Raw genomic sequence first — 7105 nt, 5'->3', positions numbered from 1 at the left:
GCTATATAGGAAAGCTGGTCAGAGGCCATGCCTGTGGTGGCAGTAAAGCAAGCCTGGTGGGATGTTCTGCTCCAGCTGTTGTAACATTTGACTCTCACAAGCAATACAAGATTTCAGTACAGGAGGAAGGGAGATGTGAAGGGAGATGTGAGGATGGGCTGCTGCACAGGCAAGAGAATGGAAGCCTTTGTGGTCCAGAGGAAGCTGACAGCCCTTGGGGTGCTGCTCTCAGAGCATGAGGGGACCTCTAGGGTCTAGTTCCCTGCTCCCAGGGAGAATGCATCATGGGGGAGATAGTGCCTTATTAAACCTGGGCCTAGCTTCATTTACTTTTCATTCGTATCTCCATGAAAACTTCCAGTGAATGGTAGAGTTAGAATGGAGTCCCATCAGCAGCAGGTCCTCATGGATGAGAATCCCAAATCCTTTTAGCCTGCTCAGTAGTACTCTGGGATTTCCATAACTCCTAACACACACACACACGCGCACGCACACACACACACACACACACACACACACACATTTTCCTGAACCTTACCCCTCTCTCTAAAATCCATTGTTCCTAAAATTGTAGCAGACTTGTCAACATTTGACTTGGGATGGATGGGAAGGAAAATAAGGTCATGGTACAGTAATTCAATTTAACAAGACTCAATGATTTATTCAATTTAGCTCAAATGTTTGTTTAACACCCCAGTAGGCCCTGGTGTAGGGAACCAGACAGGGTTTCTGCCCTCAAAGAATCCTAGCCATATCAGCAACACTCTAGGCTTGTTTCCTTCAGGGCAGCACTTACATGACCAGCCTTAGTTTCACCTTCAGAGCTTCTGAAAATTTGATCCTTCGGCCACATGCTGGCTTACCAAATTACAATATGTGGGGTGGTAAGGACCCAGGAATCTGTGTTTTTAAAAAGTCATCACAGGTGACTCTGACACACTGTAACTTGGAGATTATCTGCCTTACTTAGGCTCTTAACTAACTATGGTGTTTTATGTCTGGACCTCAAACACAGAACAATTTAGTGGCCCACCTGCTGACAGCGAGGGACAGAGTGGGGGGCAAGTTTTGCAGCACACATTTCCTGAGCCTCTCACATGTAGGAAATTGCAGCTGACTTCACCTGGGACTCCAGAACAAAAAGATCCAACCAAAAGCTCCTTTTGGCCCACATGTCACAAAAACAACCTATAGAGAAAAAGATAAAACCATGACTTGAGAAGCAGAATGAATGCAGCTCCCGGGCTGTAAGTTCAAATGTACTCATTGTAGACTGGCTCCCTTCTACCACCCTGTCCCCAGAACTAACCTTTGAAGTGGGTATTTTGACCATCTGTGTTTGACACAATGAGGATGCCAGCTCAGCAATTTGGAGTGGCCTGCCCATGTTGCAGAAATTTTAATCCAGCTCCCCTAACTCCAAGTCCAAGATTATTAGAAGCTTCCACCTTGGGAAGAACATTTCTATGAGGTCCATATCCAAGGGTATAATGTTTCAACAGGCAATGGGGCAGAAGTCGACCAACCACAACCACTGGGAAGCAGCTGCGATGTGTCATGGGTCATTGGTCTAAGCCTTGGATGCCAGGCCTATCTGTGCTGCTTACTAATTAGGTGGCCTTTGACAGGCTACCACCATCCATGCAGCTCAAAGCCCAGGGGTTGTCCTCAGCACCTCCCTCTCACACTCTACATGTAATCCACTCTTACTGGTTTTGCCCTCTAAATATCTTCAAATTCACACACTCTTCGTCCCCACCACTATCACCTTAGGCCTGAGCTACTGCAAGAACTCTTAACTGATCACTTCCCTTCCAGTTTTGCTGTTCATCCTCCCCCCAATCCATTCTCCCCACAATAGCCTAAATCACAGCACATCACACACAGCACATCACTCCCTTACTCAAAACCCTCAACAGCTCCAATTTATCTTAGCATAAAATTAAATCTCTTGCTACGGTCTACAAGGCCCAGGGTACCTCTGCAGACTCATCCTGAGCCACTTTCTGCCTTGCTTTCTAGGCTTCAGGCATGCTGGTGCTTCTGTCTTTCAAATACTCTCCATGCTCCTTTCTGCTCAGAAACCTTGACATACTTTGGTCCTCCCCAGGGAGCACTTTTCACATCTTAATTCACCCACTTAACTCAACTCATTCTTCAGATCTCAGTTTATCATCACTGCCCTTGGGAGCTTTCCTCGTTCCTCCTGCCCTCGCCTCTCTACCACTACCTCAGTTCCTCCTTTTACACACTCTCATGGCTCCCTGCACTTACGAGAGTTTGCAATTACGCATTCTATGGCAGTATGCTATGAAGGGAGGGAGTAGAACTATTTTGGAGATTCTTGAATGACAGGATGAGAGATCTGCTAGGAACCATTGAAAGTTTTCAATGGTGGCATGATCCATGCTGGCAACCAAATGGAGGGTGAAGTAGAAACAGAGGGAAAGAACCCAGTGAGCAACATTTTCTCATAGACCAGGCTAATGTTTCTCAACCACAATTTTGACTGTTGGAGCTCAATGTTGTGTAGGCAGTCCTGTGCATGGTAGGAGGTTTAGCAGCATAGCATCCCTGGCCTCTACCCAACAGATGTCAATTGGGACAACCAAAAATGTCTCCAGACATTGCCAGCTGTTCCTTGGGGGACAAAATTGCCCGTTTGAGAACCACTGAGCTAAACAAGGACTAAAGAGGGACTGACCGAGGGTGGCCAACCACCAGGCAACTGACATTCCAAACTCTACAGATGTTAGGATAAGGCCAATGTGGATTACCAGGGAGTCCGCGCAATGTTTCAAGTAGGAATGATTGGGAAAACAGCAGCAAAACTCATGGAGAAGGAGCATGTTGGGAGGGATACATAAGGAATGTCATTTTTAAATGTTTTGTTTGCTGTTTCTGGACATGCATGGAGATAGAGATGTCCTGTAAGTTAAAAGATGTACAGTAAAGTTCTCATGGAGGAAAGAATAAGTGAATCAGTGGCATACATCAAAAGAGAGAATAGAAGCTAGCGATAGAACCATGGGATGAATGAAGTCCCTACAGGAATGTTTAGGAACAAGAACTGAGCTTAGAACCCTACATAACGGTTCTTGCAATGGGGAGTAGCAAGGTATGAGCAAAGTGTATTTTCTTTGGTGTAGCCTGGATGGTAAATAAGAATAAATTGATATCCTTGGGATTCTAGGTACTTGGCTCAAAGCTAACTCAAAAAGCACATTTCAGGGGTGCCTGCATGACTCAGTTGGTTAAGCATCTGACTCTTGATTTCAGCTCAGGTCATGATCTCAGGGTCATGAGATTGATCCCTGCGTCAGGCTCCACACTCAGTGCAGAGTCTGCTTGTCCCTCTCCCTCTGTTCCTCCCCCCATTTGCACTCTCTCTCTCTGTATCAAATAAATAAATAAAATCTTTTTTTTAAAGGACACATTTCATTGCAGTTGCAAGTTTCATCTTAAAAGTTCTGTTGAGGGGCACCTGGAGGGCTCAGTCAGTTAAGTATCTGAGTCTTGATCTCAGCTCAGGTCTTGATCTTAGAGTCATGAGTTCAAGCCCTGCATTGGGCTCTACACTGGACGTGGAGCCTACTTAATTAAAAAGTTCTTTTGAAATATATATTTTAGCACATATTATGGATTGGCTTGTTTTACCATGAAAATACTTTAAAGTATTTACTTTCTCCCCATAATGCTTAAGCGGTATAGATAATCTAGTAGATTCCACAGCTTTACCTGCCCCCTGATCCAGGATACTCATACCCCAGTTTAAGATACAGGAGTAGAGAAAATAATACAGAATTGGGAGTTTGACAAATCCAAATGCATTTTTTTATCTGCCACTTATTAGCTGCGTGACCTTAAGCAGTTATCTTGAGCTCCTTGAACCTTGGTTTCGCAACAGTAAAATGGAGCACTACAGCCAATCTCCATTGTGAAGGTGAAATGAAAGTGAATAACGTGTAAAGTGAATAACAAATGTTTAATAGGTAGCTCATTTACTATTTGGATGAGGGAGGAAACAAGTGGGATGTATAGAGGCAAAGAAGGGATAGATGAGATACTAGGAAAAGGTAATTTAATATTCTAAAAGCTTGAGGGAGATGGCATTCCCAGAGTTGAATTATTTTGTAACATTATTGATTGGCTCAGAAAGGATAAAGGCACCTGAGAAGAATCTTTGGAATTGGCATGAAGCTTCTTTTTGGTGGCACAAGAGAGCAGTGTTAGGGGCCTGCTGGTGATGCAATGTAATTAACTAGCAAGTGGAAGGTGAATAGGAGATAGGAGAAAACCTAGACCATTCGTCCCACAAATTTGATGAGGAAGGAAAATGCCATGGTATGGGAGGTAGTGAGACTAGAAAGAGTCATGAAAATGAACTTACAACCTACGACCTGAAGCTTTGAAAAATCCATAGGAAAAGAACTAATGGCAATATAACCTGAATGGAACATCCACACATAGGACAGTGGTCTTGCATCTTGCATTTTTTAGGCAAACATTAGAAAATCATTCATTGCAGGGCGCCTGGGTGGCTCAGTCGGTGAAGCATCCGACTATTGATTTTGGCTCAGATAGTGGTCTCAGGGCCATGAGATCGAGCCCTGCATCAGGGTCCATGCTGAGCGAGGAGCCTGCTTAAGATTCTCTCTTTCAAAAAAAGAAGAAGAAGAATGTAGCAGGAGGGGAAGAATGAAGGGGGGGAAATCGGAGGGGGAGAAGAACCATGAGAGACGATGGACTCTGAAAAACAAACTAAGGGTTCTAGAGGGGAGGGGGGTGGGAGGATGGGTTAGCCTGGTGATGGGTATTGAGGAGGGCACATTCTGCAGGGAGCACTGGGTGTTATGCACAAACAATGAATCATGGAACACTATATCTAAAACTAATGATGTAATGTATGGGGATTAACATAACAATAAAAAAATTTTTTAAAAATGTTAAAAAAAAAAAAAAGATTCTCTCTTTCTCTCTCCCTCTGCCCCTCCCTGTCACTCACACTCTCTTTCTCTCTTAAAAAAAAAAAAAAATCATTCATGCAAGTTTCTTGCACTGTTACACACACAGATGCACAGATGCACCATGGTTCTATGGTTATCACAAGTATAAGCAGATGCCATGTGTAAAGAAAACTGGACAAAACACAGTTTCTTTATTGCATTGTGACTCTCCAAGACCAAAAAAAAAAAAAAAAGTTCATACATAATGGAATTTTTTTTCCTTAACACATCTCCTACAACTTGTGTTTCAAACTTTTTAAATGTTTTTAAAAGTTCTGCCTTAAACAATTCCAACCCCAATTTAATCTATTGCAACAGCCCCCCAGCACACTGAGCTCCAGCATCATGGCTCACATCTGTCCCTAATGTGGTAAGATCTGTGGAATCCCCAGGCTGGTAAAAGGTGCCCAAGTCTGAAAACCTCTGCAGCTCCCTGCAAGCATGTGTTGCGCAGGCTGAATCACAAAATAACACTGACTCACAAAAACAACCAAGTTGATGACAGTGAGATTTTGTTAAAATCACCGTATTGATAGCAACTATATTTTTAGGCATTGGGTTCAGGAATTGAAATAAAGATAATATCCCATCTTCCAGGTGGTTAGTAGAAAAAAAATAGAGTTTCTTTAAAACTATCAGGGTATACTGGGAGCGAATCACCGTCAGCCCTCCCTCCTCTAAACTCCCAGATGATTGCACCTGTGACACAGGGAAGCTTCTTTGAAATGCTCAGGTGAGGAGGGGCAGGGGAAGGTGATGGAAGGGCAATTTCTATGCATGGCAGGACAATTGATAAGGAAACATCTTGGTCACAGCTCGCTCCAGTCAGGTTTTCACCACAGAGAACAACTCTTACACCCGGAAGGTCAGTGGAATTCTTTATATTTAGGATTTTTTTCTTATAAAAAATTCATTGTGGGGCGCCTGGGTGGCTCAGTCGGTTAAGCGTCTGCCTTCAGCCCAGGTCACGAACCCGGGGTCCTGGGATCGAGTCCCACATCAGGCTCCCTGTTCAGTGGGGTGCCTGCTTCTCCCTCTCCCTCTACCCCCCACTTATGTTCTCTCTCTCTCTCTCAAATAAATAAAATCTTTAAAAAAAAATAAAAAATTCATTGTGAACAGTTTAATAAACTTGAGAGGCAGAAATAGCTTCATTAAAAAAAACCCTCAAAACCCCAAATCCTTCTTTCTACTGATTCTGAGTGCTATGGGAGAAATCTGAACTACTGCTCTTCCTGAGGGCAAGGGGTGGTCTGCCAAGGTCCATGGCTAGTGAGAGTTTCTTCTCTGGTCATTTCCATGTATCAATTGTAGAGCAAGAACATGATAATTCTGGTGCTTTCTTGTCTAAATACCAAAAGAACTCATCCCCTGTGACCAAACAGAGCAACCTCAGAATGATACTAATCTACCAAACACGTTAACATGTTCTGTATGACCTCAGAATGTCTGTAAATCCTGTTGCGAAAGAACAGTGACGGACAGGTGGGACAAAAATGCACTGACATCACTTCTGGGCTTAGCAAAGGTGCACTCATAACCCGGAAGATGGTAGCTGGTTCCTAGCGGGGCCCGCAGCCACCGCAGGGCCAAGGAGGCTCTGTCCCCAGAGCCCAGATTCAGAGGGTGGGGCAGCTGAGCCAGGGGCCGGTGAGACTTTGCCAACCTCCCTGGTGGCTGGAGAAATGGCCCACACATGCCTCAGGCAGGCACACTGAGCTTACTGTCCTTCCTGTCCCTCCACAGGGAGTCTCAGACTCCCCAGTCTCCCCTGCGAGAGCCAGGCAGGCCCCCTGCACCTGCTGCCCGGACTACTGCAAGTGCTTCCTAGGCTCTCTACCACCTTCTCCGCTTCTCCCAGCCCTCCCTTTGCATGAACCCTGCAGCATTTCTAAAGCAAGCCTAGAATGTGTAATTCACCGGCTTGGCCATCCCCACTTGCCCCCCGCCCCCCCATTGCCAAGGACTGAAAACTTACACTCCTTCCCCTGCAGGAGAAGCAAGCTCTCACCCTGGCCCCTGCATTCCTCTCCGGCTTTACCTGCCATCCCTTCCTGCCCCTCACCTCGTACCAGCTGCCCGGAACACCACCAGATTTC

The sequence above is a fragment of the Halichoerus grypus genome, chromosome 14 (assembly GCF_964656455.1).
Source record: "Halichoerus grypus chromosome 14, mHalGry1.hap1.1, whole genome shotgun sequence".
Taxonomy (NCBI): domain Eukaryota; kingdom Metazoa; phylum Chordata; class Mammalia; order Carnivora; family Phocidae; genus Halichoerus; species Halichoerus grypus.
This window is presented reverse-complemented; position numbering follows the sequence as displayed.